Source organism: Podarcis muralis, chromosome 3 (genome assembly GCF_964188315.1).
Source record: "Podarcis muralis chromosome 3, rPodMur119.hap1.1, whole genome shotgun sequence".
Taxonomy (NCBI): domain Eukaryota; kingdom Metazoa; phylum Chordata; class Lepidosauria; order Squamata; family Lacertidae; genus Podarcis; species Podarcis muralis.
This window is the reverse complement of record NC_135657.1, coordinates 116830249-116847550: the sequence shown is the minus strand read 5'-3', so window position 1 is coordinate 116847550 and position 17302 is coordinate 116830249. Positions and strand designations below refer to the sequence as shown.

Genomic DNA, 17302 nt, shown 5'->3' with positions numbered 1-17302 from the left:
GGTATTTTGATATCTTGAAAGAAGTTCTCCATCTCATCCTCTGATATATTTTCTGGCCCTTCATATAATTTTTTGTAGAATTAAAAAAAAATCTTTATTGATATCTATTAATGAGGTCGCTGCAATGTTATTTTCATTTCTTATTAAGGGTATTATTTGGTTCGCTTTCTTTTGTTTTAGACGATTAGCTAGAATTTTTGTCGGTCTTTCACCCTGTTCCCAATATATTTGTCTTAGACTTAGTAGGCTGAACTCAGTTTTTTGAGCTAGTATATTATTCAGTTCTAATGTTCGTTGTATTCTTTCATATGTAGCATTAGATGGGTTATTTGACATATCGCCCCATAGTGTTTTTAAATAAGTTTTTAGATTGTTTTCTTTTAATCTTTGCAGCTTGGCTTTGTTGGCAGAGAAGGAGATTATCTTCCCTCTGATGTAAGCTTTATATCCTTCCTATTCCACCAGTCTTGACGTTGAAGATTTGTAGTTATTTTTAAAATATATTTGTGTTTCTTGGGTTATATATTGAATGAAGTTTTTTTTTCCATTTAAGAATGATATATTAAAAAAATCCACTAAATTCCACTGTATCATATAATTATTGTCTCTCTAACCTTTGTCCTTTTTTTCCTGGCTACTGATATGGTATCCATCTGTGGATCTAAAATTTCACTAAAGTCTCCACCCATTATCAACTGCTGATACCATAGGAAACTTAATCTCTTAAAGCAATTGTGAATAAACTTATGGTCATCAGTGTTTGGGGCATAGACATTTACTGTTGCTATTTCTGTCCCTTCTGTTTTAATTACAATTATTAAGCATCGACCATCTTCCTCTCTTATTATATCTTGTATTTCATAAGGCCAGCCTTTCCTAAACAAAATTGTAACTTCCCTCCACGACCTTCCTCCAGTCCATAAATCATTAAATAGGTTTTAATCACCTTTATTTTATGCTTCTCCTTGCATTCTTGCTATGGAGCTTCTCAGCGTGTCTGGAGCTCCATCAATGGTGACCAACTGAAACTCACCCCGGGGTTCCCGCTGGGTCCTGGCATGGCCCTAGCCTCCCTGCAAGCAGACTTTGGACGAGATCCGGACCCGCGGATTCCTTTACCGGAATCCCCTTGTACCTGGAGGGGCAGGTGATGGCCGCACCTCCCCTCCCCCACATTTCACTAAGCCAATGCCTAACCACCAAACCTTACAAAGTTGTGACAATTGCTAAGAGGTAGGCGAAAACCAAGAGGCCAGTACCAATTTGCCAAATGGAAAAAATTCCTATTCAGCCCCTGTCCAAAACAGGCGACCAACCGAAGTCCAGAGCAAGGCCAGAACACATACCTAAATCAAGGGCGGGTGTTTGGCAGCACAAATCCAGGCAACCCCCCCCCCCAACGCCGCGCTGCTGCCTTTTAAAGGCCCCCCTCGATCACACCACCACTCCCAAGGAAGGGGGCTACACCTATGGCCTGTGCGCAACGCGGACCCTCAATGAAGAGGATCCGATATGCTGAAAGAAATCCTACTTACATGTCTTCTCCTTCGCAATCACAGAATGATCCAAGCATAGGAGATCCCAGGCCTTCTAGAGCTCTGGCGACCAATGAGCCAGCAGAGGGAGATGTCACAATGAACCTTGTGATGCAGCACCCCTGGGCCCTCAGAAAACCAGCGGCCACAAGTCCTGCTCCTCTTAAGGGACGCAACTAAGTTTTCGCATATGGTTTTCTTCCATGTTCCACTTTTTATAAATATGCAAAATGTGCCTATTCCTTTGGATTCCAGCTGAAGCTGTTCCTGCACCTTCGGAGCACTAGCTATCTCCTATACCTGTCCCATACCCTCCAACATTTCTCTCATGCAAATAGGAATGTCTTATTCCATTATTATTATTATTATTATTATTATTATTATTATTATTCTGACTTGGTTGTCCCAGCCACACTGGGCAGTTTCCAACATATACAAAAACATAATAAAACATTAAATGTTAAACACACCACTTCAGTATCATGTCCCAATGCTCTAAGGTACAGCTTTTCAGACCGGCGAGAGCCGATGGATCTGCATAGGTGCAAGGGTCCAGCTAGCAGGGAATCAAACACATGAATATTCCCTGTGTTAGACGGTAAGGGTTGCAAATATGTGCACCAGGAAGGGGCATGGTGTTCATCAGCCACGGCACCCACATTCCTGCAGTTCACCTGAACTGGGCAGGGGGGAGTGAGGTTAGGGCTGTGCAGACACACAGGTGGAGCCAATCCAGCTCTTCCACCTGTGTCCACACACAGCCCCAATCTCACCGCTGCCTTATCCAGGTAAGCTGAGGCAGCGCCTGTATTGGGGGTGCAGCTCTGCCCCATGGCACCAACCACGACTGATCAGGGCAGACATTTATTTCAACACTAGCATGGTAATTTGGGCTTCTTGTGAGACTTCTGGAATTGAATGAAAGGGAGAAAAATAAAAGTAGGCATTCCCTATTTGTTTTCTACTACACAGCTATGGTGTTGCTAAAACGATCCCAGGCTCCTGTCTTCAAAGCTGAATTTTAATTTTCTCCTTAGGCAAGCCAGAAGAGGTAAGTATGAATTATATTTATCCGTAGAAGCCATTATGATGATAGCAAAATATTATTGCTTTCTTTAACACATTATATAGATTGGAAGTCCATAAAAGTTCATAAAAAGAAAGAAAATGAATATTGGGGATTGCTTTCTTGAAAGCATCACCCCACCCAAGACGATGTGTCAGGCTCCTGGCATGGGCGTAGCCAAGGAGGCGGGGGGGGGGGGAGCTGCCCCCTCTAAATCAAATAAATCAATAAAAATACTTAACTAACTGACCAATTGCATCACAGATAACTCAACTCTGCCCTTAGCCTCCAAAATAAAGCCTGCCCCACAATAAATGCTTTTTGCACCTATGGCTCCTGGTATCAGTTTTCCAAATCCGGGATGGTGCTTTCAAGGACGCAATTTCAGCCACATTTATTCTGATCCTTATGAAGAACTGCTCCCTTTCCCTCTTAACAAATAAATTGCCAGATGGGCCAGCCATATATTCCTGCATTACAGGGGGTTGGACTAGATGATCGGCTGGGTCCCTTCCAACTCTACAATTCTGTGATTCTTATGTTCTCAAGCTCCCCTGGTGCCAGCCAGGTGTGGCCACTCAGTTTCCTCAAGTACTTGAGGAATGGCAGCCCGTCATAAGAGGATGACAGCTGATGGACAGCAACAAGCCTCTCCTGTCTGCTGGGATTCCCAGGCGGCATATGCTGTGCCAGGTCAAAGCTGCCTGTTCCTTATAGGTACAGCCATCTAATTCCAGTTTGCAAAAGGAAGTTTCTACCCCAAGTATCTGCCAGGGTCTGGAAAGGTGAACCTCGCTCAGAGCCGCCAAGGCTGCATCACTTGGGAAGATAATACTCTTAGTATTTCGTATCCATCTCTTAATAAACAACACAACAGGGTGTCCTTTCAACCAACTTGAGATGATAGAGGGGAGCTAAGTTTCAACCATTTATTTTATACACCTTTGATTTTCACAAATTTAAGCAGGCGTGTTAAGTCTAAGAGCTCAATTCTCAATAGCCTTTCCTAACTCAAAAAGCTGGCATGCTTTTTCCACGGCAGAAGTTTGGTGGGTCAAAAGTGTCAGAGCCTCCCTTACTCCGACTCTGCATCTTTTTATAGGAGTCCTGAAAAGGAATCGTGCCTCTGAGGGCACCACACCTTCAGCAGTGCTTGGGAGAAGAAAGAGGGAGGGCAGGTCTCCTCCTTCCACCATTGAGATATATAAGAGAAAGAGAGCTCTGTACAAGTGCACAATTCCAGTTCTGATCAGAAACTTCCACATGCAGGTTAAGAAGTGGGAGGAAACATGGCGGGGAAATGTCCCTAAATCAGGGCAGGCAGGTTGACAGACGCTTTCTGGACTGCTCTACCTGCACTTTTGACTATGATGATATACCGAGGGCCGTTCAGTGCAGGATCCTGCTTCCGCTCTGGTTGCTTGAATAGAAATGGGGAGACTTTTTTTTTAAATGATTTTCTATGTTTCCCTCCCTGCTGCCCAAGGGGTTTTTTTCAGGCTAGAAGGAGAAAGATTATCCCACCCCAGGCTAGGTGGGGATCATTTTAATTTTTGAGGACAGAAAGGGAGGTGTGTGAAAAGGGAAGCGCGTGCACAGGCTGCAGGGACACTGCATTTTGAAAGCACGCGGGCAGCAGCCCGGTCTTGGCCGCAAAGAATTCTGGGCATGGTAGTTTCCCCCTGGCAGAACTCCCATTCCGGGCAGCAGCCCGGTCTTGGCCGCAAAGAATTCTGGGCATGGTAGTTTCCCCCTGGCAGAACTCCCATTCCGGGCAGCAGCCCGGTCTTGGCCGCAAAGAATTCTGGGCATGGTAGTTTCCCCCTGGCAGAACTCCCATTCCGGGCAGCAGCCCGGTCTTGGCCGCAAAGAATTCTGGGCATGGTAGTTTCCCCCTGGCAGAACTCCTCCCATTCCCAGCCACGGACTCCGCCCCTTGGTCCCCGCTCCTCTCTCGGAGGAAGGGGAGCCGGAGGGGCCCCGGGAGGCGGGCAGGGCTGCAGCAGGGGCGGCACGGAGGCGAGAGAGCAGGGACAGGACCCCCCAGAAGGTGGCTGGGGGTTCCCTTGGGCTCCCCCCAGGGGGTGGGGTCTGCTCTGCTGCTAACGCCCCCCCCCCAACGGCTGGATCCTTCCCTTTGCCTCTCGCCCTCCCTCCTCTAGGCAAGGGGGGAGAGGCACCATGCTTGTCCCCCCTGGTCCTGCGCTGGGGGGATGGAGGGGCTGCTTTCCTGGCAGAGAGCCTCCGGTTCAGCCCTTGGGGTTGAGGGGGGGGGCCGAGCTCCCGTCTCCATCCCTGGAGGGCCATCGCTGCTGGGAAGTGTAGTGCTTTGACTCGTTCTTCCAGGGGCGCCTCCCTTGGCCAGGACTCCTGCTATCAGCATCCCCACCCCAGAGACCATGGACGAGAAGTGTAGTGGTTTGACTCGGGATAAGGCAGCGTAGTAGGTAAGGGACAGAACCAGGTGCTATTAGTCAATTAGCAAAGTATTTTTATTTATTTACTTTATTTAGGGAGGCAGCTACCCCCCTGCTTATTTCTTATTTCTTCACTGTGCCTTATAAGATTAGTTACTATCTACATATCTGTAGATTCATATAATCCATATTTATCATGGCCACTTTATAACCATAAGGCTAAAATAGAAGGGGGGGACCCCAATAAGAGGCTGGGATAGTATGAATGACCACTGGCTGAAAACTGATTTCCCGCGGGTGAAATCCTAAACTGCACTTACCCGGGAGTAAGAGCCACTGCATTCAGCAGGACTTGCTTCTGAGTATATAGAATTGTGCTGGATGCTACCGCAATACTAGTGGTAGAATTATTCTGAGATTATTCTCATTGTTTTACCTGACATTCTTACATGTAATTACTTCTCCGCCCATTTACTTGGGAGTAAGCCCCATGGAATTCAAAAGGACTTAGTTCTGAGTAGACATCATTAAGTTTATACTGTTAGTCACTTCTTTGCATTCAATAGTCCATAGCAGGTGAGACACTTAAATCAAAAGCCACTCCTCTGTTCGTATGAATCCACAATCCTATACCCAATTATTTGGGAGTAACCCCTGTTGAAGTCAACAGGGCTTACTTCTGAGTAGACATGCATAGGATTGTGCTGTAAATTAGCTACACTTTCATAAATCAATGGGACTCAGCTAGCTGTGACTAACTGATTTCAACAGAACCAAGGTGTGGATAGCTTTCAGCACACACCAATACGTGGTTCCATGTGCATTCACAGAATCATAGAATTGTAGAGTTAGAAGGGACCTAAGGGCCATCTAGTCCAACCCCTGAGGCACATTCTTTCCTTAAAGAATTCCTTAAAGAGTTCCTGAAGTGTTGCTGGGACTGGCAACTCTGTGAGGAGTAAACTCCTGTGCCCAGAACTCTTTGGGGGAAAGAATGTACTTGAAAGGTGTAGGATGCACATATAAAGCCCATGGCATGAAAGGGAGTTAACTCAGAAGTAAGTCCCCTTGTATGACATGCTTTTGTTTTTATATGCTCTGCCTACCAGGACAGTCCAAGCTGTCAGGCGAAGCCGACGACAGCCTGCGCTGCTCACCGAAAAGCTGTTTCTCAGAAGGCTGCCTTACCCTGAGTGCTGTATCCCAGAGCAGGCTGCAGTTGGGCCAATGTCCTCCCTTGCGCCCCAGAGAAAGAGACATGCTCACTGGGGAAATGGCGAGGTTCATTCCGTGGTTGCGCTCTGCCCAGCATTGGTAGAGAGCAATGGCAAACTCCGTGTTAAGGTTCTGTGGCTCATGGAGTCAGTGTAAAAGGTGTCCTGCCCTGCTCTGCCTCCAGGTCTTCAAGGATTATGTCATCTAAATGGAAAAGAAGAGAAGGCTAGCAATTATAAGTGTTTTAGGGACTGTCTTATATACCCTGAAGATATCCTTGGAAATAGACATTACCTTTAGGATGACTTTCTTTCTCTTTCGCCTGAGGTGGCGAGGAAGTATGTGGAGCCTACAGGGAAACAAAGAGACACATGGGATATGATTATCTAAACCTCAAAATAGGCCTCAGACAGAGACCTTTCCTAAGAAATCTCAGGGACTGGAATCAACTTCTATAGGCTGGAAGGTTTTACCTTTGAAGTCCTTTGGAAAAGGGGCCTGCAGGGGCCGGCGGAGGGGTGGCGGGGGAGGACTCGGGGAGAGGGCACACTTTATTTTTCCTTGCCATCCGCGAAATCACTCTTCGCAGTCTTCCAAGCCTAAAAAGGAAAGAGAAATGGGGCTTACAGTTAGTACTCTCTCATGCCTGTAAACCCAAGAGGAATTCACTATCCTCACAGAATGCAGATGCTGAGAGAAATCCTACTTACATGTCTATCTTCTTCCTGGAAGAAACACGAAATGATCCAACCATAGGAGTTCACCAGGCCTTTTTGCACTCTGGTGACCAGTGAGCCAGCAGAGGGAGGTGTCACAATGGGGCTGCCCCTTGAAAATAGGGACACTTGGCAGGTGTCCTGAGGTGCCGAGATGGGAGACCACCAGGGAACCCATGATATGGTGCTTAGAATTATACAGGCAGAAGTATTACTTAAATAAATACATCTCTAGACACACTGTCCTTTTGGTCTTTTCTCATGCAAGAATATTTCCCTAAGTCAGAAAGAGGCCTCCTGTTCATGAAAGTGCACCTTCGGGCCTGAGCCTCCTAAATAGCTCTACTTGGGAGTAAATTATTCTGCCCCAGTGGAAATTGGTTCCTAGTGAGCATCCTTGGGATTGTGGTATGAGGAACAGGACACTGCTGCCAAGAAAGGGGGGAGCTAGCTTGACTCAGGTTTGCCACGTGTTGGGGGGCTCAAAGAACAATCCCATGCTTGGGTGGTACATCTAGAAAGATTTTTAAAATGTGTGGCACGGTGAGGTAGAAGAAGGGTTGTGTCATTCACACATCATTAAAAATGCCACACACATGATCCAGTAGACACCTCTGGAAGTTGCGCAACAATGGCCGCCACATCTTGCTGGGCTACACAACTCGCAGCAGTCCCCACCATCATGGCCAACGGTTAGGGGTGCTGGGAGTTGTCCTCCACTAACATCTGGAGGGCACCCCATTGGTTACCCCCCCCCCCAAGTATAAGGGTGTTCAAACCTCAATGTGTTAATTGTTTAAAAATCATACCCTCGAACATTTATCTGATGACAATAGGGACGTCCCATTCCATAATGATAATTTTACTCTCTATACCCCACACATCTTACTGGGTTGCCCCAGCTACTCTGGACAGCTTCCACCATATATATATAAAGGTTTTAGTATGAGAGGAACAAAGTATAATACAGTGATATGTGTGTATGAGTGTACGTATGTGTTTTCTTTAAAGAGAGAGGGGGGGGATGGAGAAAGGGAGGGGGAGAGAAAAAGAGAGAGGGAAGAGGAGAGATGGGAAGAAGAAAAAAGGGGTGGGGGAGGGAGAGGGATCTAGCAGTGGTATGGGGGAAAGTTTTGTTTTTTAAAAGAGGGGGTAGGAGGGGGAGAAAGGGCTCCCCCTGCAAAAACAGACTGAGAAACAGGCTAAAAAGGGGGTCCGATTTTAAAAAACGAAAAGGATAGAAAATGAGGATGAAAATTAAAAAAGTGAGGCGAGAGGAAAAAATAAGGGAAAAGTAAATTAGAAGGAGTTGCGTGTCTGGGGTGGAGTGGCCTGTGCTGGTTCAGGGCTCTCTTCTGGGCACTGCCATTTTAATTTTTGAAAGAAAGGTTTGAGGTAGAAATAAAGATAAGATTTATTGTCTAATTTTTTATTATTGTTATTATTTATTTAAAAAGGGGGTTAAGGAAAATATATATTGAGAAGAAGGAAATAAAATGAAAATAAAACAAAAGATATTGGAAAGGAAAGACAACAACAACAAAAGAAACAACAAAAGAAAGCCCCCCCCCCAGAATACCTGTATTTTCCTACATATCCACCACATATGGTAGAATGTTCCTGAATCTCCGCATCTCCAACAATTACTTGATACATTTTTATACATTTTTGAAAGCTTCCATGGTGTTAAATACCATCGATGTTGCATTTTTTGAAAGTTCTCTCTAATCGTGTAACAATTTGTGAATTTCCAATTGATCTTCCATAAATTTTCCCATTGGGCCATGGTTATTGAGTGGCCAAAATCCTGGGACCACCTCACCATTGCCACTGTTACCTCCTCCTCCTTGACTGTCCAGTCAAGGAGGAGTCGGTAAGTTTTGATGTGCTTTCGAACTGCTAGGTTGGCAGGAGCTGAGACCGAGCAACGGGAGCTCACCCCGTTGCGGGGATTTGAACCGCCGACCTTCTGATCGGCAAGCTCTAGGCTCCCAGTAAGTCATCTGTAGGAATGGTTTTATTTATTTTTTGAATATATTTTTGTATTTTATATTTTTGTACACAGCTATGAGGGCCTCGGGCTTTTAAGCAATTTATTAATTTGTAAAATAATTTTGTAAAAAATACATGCAGCTATTGTTTCAATTTCCTATTCGCACTAAAGGTCACAACCAGAATATGTTGTACTGGGATGATTTTACAGATTCCCGAGTTGGAAGATGCAGTGGGTTAGGTGGCTATGTTCCTCTCTCTACTCTACTTTCTGGGCACCCATACAGTGGTACCTCGGGTTAAGTACTTCATTCGTTCCGGAGGTCCGTTCATAACCTGAAACTGTTCTTAACCTGAAGCACCACTTTAGCTAATGGGGCCTCCCACTGCCACCGCATCACCGCCAAGCGATTTCTGTTCTCATCCTGAAGCAAAGTTCTTAACCCGAGGTACTATTTCTGGGTTAGCGGAGTCTGTAACCTGAAGCGTATGTAACCCGAGGTACCACTGTATTGTCTAACCTAAATGCCAGTAGCAGCCTTCAGCGGTGCATGCTGGTGTCTGTGTTTTTTTGTCGCTCTATGAAAAAAGTAGCGTGGGTCTGCATGCAGTGTTAGGTTTTATGCATTCTTCTTTCCCATATTGTTTGATACTTCCTTTGCTTTCTCTTCCTAGACACCCCGTGAAGTGGCCCAGCAGGCGGTAGATGCGGATGTGCATTGCGTGGGGGTGAGCACATTGGCTGCTGGCCACAAAACGCTTGTTCCTGAACTCCTCAAAGAGCTGCATGCCCTTGGCCGCCCAGACATTCTCGTCATGTGTGGAGGCGTCATCCCTCCCCAGGTACTGCGCACCACCATCACAAGATAGCTTGTTGTGAGATGATTAAATTGTTCCCAGTGAGGTGGGGTCTCCATCTACTTTCTCCTCCTCCTCCTCCTCCTCCAGGCAAATGATGAACACCACTGAAAGGCTTTTAAAGTAACATCTAGCTATTGAAATGTGGAAATCCTTCAGCAAATTTTGGAAAGCGTTGTAGTTTATAGGTTTAGGGTTCACAGAACAACACAGTTGAAAAGCAGCCTCCCAAAAGCTTTCTAAAACTGCCAATATAATCAAATAATTTAAAAATCACTTTTTAAAGTTAAAAATATTCATAAACATTTTAAGGTTGCCTATGCCTGGTCTCCCTTTTTCTTTTCCTGCTCAATAGCCTCTGTCTGAAGTTGGTGGCCTTGCGGGAGATATGGGCAGTTTCCAGTTCTGTGACCTCACGAATCCTGTACTGAGATGACATGCACAAGACGGGTAGAGCCACCCTTTTATGAAAAGTCCATTTTTTGTAAGGTTCTTGCTCAACAGCCTTAATAGAAGTATTGAAGGGGGAGGTGTCAACAGCCCGTTAAGCAAAGGTCTTTTCTTATTCTTCAAGACGCCTGTGCCTCTTGAGACTCCATCATTGACACCTGAGCTCAGCATCACATACACTCCAACAAAAGCACAAAAACAAATGCCAAGTTCACTAACATTACAATCTCTTTTAATTGCAAAAATACCTCCTCTACCAGCTATTAATATAGCAAATTCTAATTTAGTCCATGTCGTCAAAATTCCTTGAGATTCCTCATTTCTTGCTGGCAGGTCTTTTTTTTTAAAGAACAGAGACCTCAGAATTATCCTGCAAGCAGTTTATTATAAACTTCCTAGGGATTACTTGCCCTTGCAGTGTTTCCCTGGGAGATTTCATGATCTGGACATTGGAGCAACTTTTTCAAATAAGACTTCTGCAGCTGATGGATTTGGAACTTCTCCACTGTCTGTCCTTCTGAATAAAGAAATGTGTGCGTTATCCCAAGCTGACGAAATCACTGATACATGGCTATTGGTGGTATGCTTGGCGCTAAAGTAAACTTTCTGGCTACAGCAGCACTGGAGGCGCTTAATTTCACGCCAGAAAGTTTTGCTGAAAGTATAGTAAATGAAAAGGGTTGTAAGCTGTTGAGGATTTAGCAAAAAGACATGGCAACAAGGTAACGATGGGCGGTATTGATTCACTGGAGTGAAATATTGACCAGAAGCTGACTGCGGCATATGGTGTCCATGCGCTGAAGAATCCCACACTGATCAGTACAGCCATCTGTAAAAACAACCACTTATAATTAGTTACTGGCTGGCTTTTTATATTTTCTCCTTCTCTATCTGTTATTTCAAATCGGTGAGAGAGAAATGAAGGATTAGTGCTTTAACATTTAAGAGATATTTAAACAATTGTCTCTTGCTTTTATTTTGGGCTGTCCATTCATTTTATCCTAAGACCCAAAAGCAGTATCCTCTGCAGTACAGCAGCCCTTCTAGCAGTAAAAAATAACACAAGATCAGGATAAGACATTAAGAACAGCATCCTTTGTGTTTATCAGATGCTTTACATCATAATGGAATGTCACCTGGTTCAAATTATAGTCCTATAGAAAAAAATTTGCCAGGACCTCAGCATCTCATACAATAGCAATATATATACCACATGCTTCCTCTATGAGCCCATGTATTGCAAGATCTGAGAGTCTTACAGTATACAGGTTCATCATTAAGTTAGTCCCCAGTATGTATGTGGCTGCGAAAACCCAACCAGATGGGTGGCGTATAAATATTTTTAATATTAATATTATTTCTCATTAATACAATAAGCTTTCATACCAATGAATCTAACAACTGAAAAACAGAGGAATTGCTCAATGTCTGCAACTCAAATGGAACGCAAACCATATATGAAGGCAAACACACACAAACAGCCCAGTCCATAGCATCCATAAGTGCTTTGGCATTTTTCTAATATTTTGACAATAATTTTCAATCTGTAGGGACAGAATGTCTGAGTAAAAGCAACACTGTGTTCCTATTGCTCTTTAAAATACAGAAATACTCTGCTCGCGACAACACAGACCCACCAATGTCAATTTCTTTTCCAGCTTTGCTGCATCTGAAGTCCTGTTGAAGTTCTGCATCTCATGAGGGGTTTTATGAACCTTCCAGGCTATACCCAAGTAACAGATGGTGATGGTAATTGCTGGCAGAATGGTACAGATCCTACAGATGACTTACTGGGTTACACATTAGGGAGAGCTTTCCTAAATAAAACATCTTCAAGAAGACACCTAAACATTATGATGCCAGGCACTTGTCTAATTCCAGCTGGGAATGGATTCCAGAGGGCTGGAGCTACACTACTAAAAGCCAATTTCTAGTACAACCTAAGCACACCTCTGGCTCATGCAGCACTCTCAGCAATGCCCCATCTGAGAATATAAAGGAGCAAAATATGTGTTATGGCTGCTTCTGGCTTCCCTCCTCCCTTAGATATTTATTCAGGTTTTATTTTAAAAATTATTATCTTTTTCTCCCGGTTTTCCTGCAAAGAACTCCGTGATGATTGAGCCTCATAATCCCCACCCCTTTGCCCCTCAGTGAAGGAAATCAGGCTGAGAGACTGACTTCCCATAGTGAGGTTCACAGTTTTTTAAATCTGGGCCTTTCCACCATCGAAAACATCTCTCTAGTCCCACACATGGACCGACACATTCCTTATGCGCTGCCAGAGCAGGGCCACAGGGAGTTAGTGCAGAGCCCTGGAGAGATGCTCTGGACCACAGCATTTCCCCCCATATCTGGCACGTGCTGCTTCCACTGCTGGGCCAGCAAATGGCCTTGGCCTGGGGCGGCGCATTCTGACAGGGCAGCGCTACATCTTCATCTCCACAAGCTTTCTCCTTCAAGGAAAGACACAAAAGCAAATCTTTACAACAGCCAAGAACTGTTAACGATTGATAAAGCTGCTCCAATGCCGCCCAGTCTCTTACGCCTCTTCCTCCAGATCTTCAATCTCTTCCAGGAGGAGCTCTTCTGAAAGGAAAAGAAGAGAAGGCTGCCAGTTAGAGAGGCTTCTTACACACAGAGAGAGAGACTTTCTGAACACATCCATGGAAATAGACATTACCTTCTGGATGACTTTGTTTTCCTTTTGCTTGAGATGCCAGCGGAGCCTACAGGGAAACAAAGAGCCACATGGGGTATGATTATCTAAACCTCAGACAGAGAGACCTTTCCTAAGAAATCTGAGGGACTAGAATCAACTACTATATGCTGAAAGGTTTTACCTTTCTGGTCCTTTGGAAAAGGGGTCCGCGGGAGGAGGAGCAGGAGGGGCGGGCGGGGGGCAGGGGGAGGAGTCGGGGAGAGGGCACACTTTATTATTTTTTTTGGCCATTTGCGAAAATGCTCTTCGCAGCCTGCGAAGCCTAAAAAGGAAAGAGAAAAATGTGAGAAATGGGGCTCGCGGTTCGTCCTCTCCCGATCTACGTCCCGAAACTGGTTTTTGCATTCATGCCTCTAAGCTCACTATTGAAAAACCAAGAGGGGCGGAAAGCACATATTATGCACAAATCTTTTTTGAAAAAAATCTGAAATTACTGGGTCAAACACAGTATGAAAGTTAAGAATGGCATACCAATAGATCCATTTTCAGAGAAAACAGGGCAATTTTCATTTCACTCATTAAGCATGTGAGCACACAAACTTTCCTGTAGGAAACCAAATTTGAGCTAACGGTAAGTGCAATCTCAAGATGCAGAGAAAATATACAGTAGAACGGTTTGGGGGACTTTCTTATATACCCTGAACATATTCTTGGAAAAGGACATTACCTTCATGTTTTCCTTGGTGTTTCTTCCTCCAGTCTCCTCCTGCTCTTCTGCTTCGAGGTCTTCAATGATCAGATCATCTGAAAGGAAAAGAAGAGAAGGCTGGCAGTTGGAGAGACTTTCTTATATACACTGAACATATCCTTGGAAATAGACATTACCTTCAGGTGGACTTTCCTTCTCTTTTGCCTGAGGCGGCCAGGAAGTACGTGGAGCCTACAGCGAAACAAAGAGCCACATGGGATATGATTATTTATCTAAAGCTCAAAATAGGCCTCAGACAGAGACTTTTCCTAAGAAATCTCAGGGACTGGAATCAACTATTATATGCTGAAAGGTTTTACCTTTGTGGTCCTTTTGAAAAGGGGCCTGCAGGGCAAGGCGGAGGGGCAGGTGGGGCGCGGGGGGGAGGACTCGGGGAGAGGGCACACTTTATTTTTTTTCACCATCCGCGAAATCGCTCTTCGCAGTCTTCCAAGCCTAAAAAGGAAAGAGAAATGGGGCTTACAGTTAGTACTCTCTCATGCCTGTAAACCCAAGAGGAATTCACTACCCTCACAGAATGCAGATGCTGAGAGAAATCCTACTTACATGTCTATCTTCTTCCTGGAAGAAACGCGAAATGATCCAACAACCACAGAGGTTCACCAGGCCTTTTTGCACTCTGGTGACCAGTGAGCCAGCAGAGGGAGGTGTCACAATGGGGCTGCCCCTTGAAAATAGGGACACTTGGCAGGTGTCCTGAGGTGCCGAGATGGGAGACCACCAGGGAACCCATGATATGGTGCTTAGAATTATACAGGCAGAAGTATTACTTAAATAAATACATCTCTAGACACACTGTCCTTTTGGTCTTTTCTCATGCAAGAATATTTCCCTAAGTCAGAAAGAGGCCTCCTGTTCATGAAAGTGCACCTTCGGGCCTGAGCCTCCTAAATAGCTCTACTTGGGAGTAAATTATTCTGCCCCAGTGGAAATTGGTTCCTAGTGAGCATCCTTGGGGTTGTGGTATGAGGAACAGGACACTGCTGTCAAGAAAGGGGAGAGCTAGCTTGACTCAAGTTTGCCACGTGTTGGGGGGCTCAAAGAACAATCCCATGCTTGGGTGGTACATCTAGAAAGATTTTTAAAATGTGTGTGGCACGGTGAGGTAGAAGAAGATAAAATATATTGGAAAGGAAAGAGGACAACAACAACAACAAAAGAAAGTGTCCCCCCTTTTGAATTTTTTTTATTCAAAATTATAACAAAACATATTCTCCAAAAACATATCATCCTTGTTTCCCCTCCCCATTTTTCCTCCACCCCCCCGACTTCCCTCAGTTCCAGTCTTTGGTTTCTCTGAGACTGCTGTTATCTGCATGTTACAAAGTTGTATAGATCCTCAAACTATTTAGCTGATTATTATCAATAAAAAGTTTGTGAATGTTTATTCAAAACCTGCCAAGGAGTCCAGTTCGCTTTGTGGCGTCTTCAGATACTTTGTAAAGGGTTCCCATTCACCCTTAAAGTCACAGTTATCCTTGTCCCGTAGCTTGTATGTCAGTTTTGCCAGTTCTGCATAGTCCGTCAATTTTTCTTGCCATGATTCTTTAGTTGGGGTTTCTTCAGTCTTCCATCCTTGTGCTCCCAAAACTCTCGCAGCCGTTGTCGCATACATGAAGATGTTTTTCAGCTTTTTTGGCAGGTCTTTCTCTACAATCCCTAACAAAAATGCTTCAGGTTTTTAAACAAATGTTAGATGAAACATTTTCTTTAATTCGTTGTATATCATTCCCAAAAATTTTAAATTACATTACAATCCCACTGCATATGATAAAATGTCCCCTCCTTTTCCTTACACTTCCAACATATATTTGAACTAATTTTATACATTTTCCCTAACTTCACTGGTGGCATGTACCATCTGTACATCATCTTCATATAATTTTCCTTCAATAGGGAACAATCTGTAAATTTTAAATCAGTTTTCCATAATTTTTCCCAATCTTCCATCATAATATTGTGACCTACATCTTGTGCCCATTTAATCATAACTGATTTTACCTCTTCATCTTTCGTCTCCCATTCTAATAGTATGCTGTGTAATTTCACTTTCCCTTCAATCACCTCTGTCTTTTACATCTGTAAGTATTTTATATTTTATCCTTGGCCTTTTGCCCCCCCCCTTCCCCCCAGATAAATTTTGAAATCTCTTTCTGCCATTTTTTAAAACATTCATCTTTCAGGATGACTGGTATTGATTGAAAAAGAAATAGCATTTTTGGCAACACATTCATTTTAATTGCCGATATTTTTCCTTTTTTGGTGGGGTGGAAAGTGCGTTTTAAGTAATATATGGGTGTATTTTAAAAATGGTAGTAATATTAATATTAATTAAAAATGGTAGTAATAATAATTAAGTAAATGGCTGAAGACTTAGAGAAGGGGGAAGGGTTGATTTTTTTAAAAGGGGGTTAAAATATATGAAAGGGGGGGAGTTTATGTATTAAATAATAGAACATGTAGATGATAATAGTAAACAGTTTTGTACCACCTGGCTACAATAGCATCAATTATATGACAAATTTAACTCTGAAAATAAAATAGCTTTCCAAAAAGAAGAATCCAAATTCCAGATAGAACTTTTGAACAACCCCCCCAAAAAATCTATCAAAAATGTATAATCTATTACTTGAATGGGAACTCAAAGACGAACGAATAAAAGAAGTAATGATCAAGGGGGACAGGATTTTGGATACACGATTTCATTAGATCATTGGGAAAAACTTCGGAAATCAGATATTAATTTCACCGCATGCATTACTATCAAAGAAAACATTATGAAAATGTTTTACAGGTGGTACTTAACCCCTGTAAAACTGGCAAACATTTATAAACTAACATCGAATCTGTGTTGGAGATGTAAGGTATCAGAGGGATCCTTATATCACGGATGGTGGGGATGTGATAAAATTAAGAAATTTTGGGGAAATATACATGAGGAACTGAAAAAAATGTTTTAAACAACAATTGGTAAGAAGCTGGAAACATTCCTTTTAGGAATTATAACAAATGACACCCCAAAAGACATGAAAAGAATCTTTATATTTGCAACAGTTGCCGCAAGATGATTGATTGCAAAAAATTGGAAATCAGAACAAGTACCTACATTGAAAGATTGGCAAAATAATTTTTTTGAAATGATTGAATTAGCAAAATGACGGCAACAATTAGAATGCAATGTAATCAAAATCTCAAACAGGAATGGAAATGTGTAAAAGAATACATGACCAAAAGATGCTCCAACAAGAATTTATTGATATGTATAGACTGATTTCACAAAGTTAAGCTAAGCTAAGCTAAGCAGAGAATAAGATTGAATGTTTAATTATTAAGACACAAAATCACAATCTCAATAATAAAGCTACAAAATAATAACAAGGAAGTCATGTACAGGTGGAGGGAAGACACAGTGTAAGAAATAAGAAATGGATAAATGTGAAAATGTGAATTTACGAATATAATGTAAAGATTTCATATATGTATTGCAACATTAATAATAAATAAATTGAGTGGGGCGGGGGGAATGAAGATGGTGTACTTGCAAAGTCTCACCTGACCTCACCTGCAATGCTTTTGATATTAAAGCTAGTTCTTTGGGGGGGAAAGAAACGGAGGGAAAAGG

At 43.3% G+C, this 17302-nt stretch overlaps 1 protein-coding gene across 1 annotated transcript in view; it reads right to left on the bottom strand.

The window, feature by feature from the left end:
• The window catches only part of LOC144327334 (uncharacterized), a 97828-nt gene extending 83907 nt beyond the window's left edge, over nucleotides 1–13921 (bottom strand). The window contains exon 1 of the mRNA XM_077926540.1: nucleotides 13797–13921. The gene's annotated coding sequence lies outside the window, so the exon portion shown is untranslated. The remainder of the gene's footprint in view (nucleotides 1–13796) is intronic.
• Between the last annotated feature and the right edge of the window lie 3381 nt (nucleotides 13922–17302).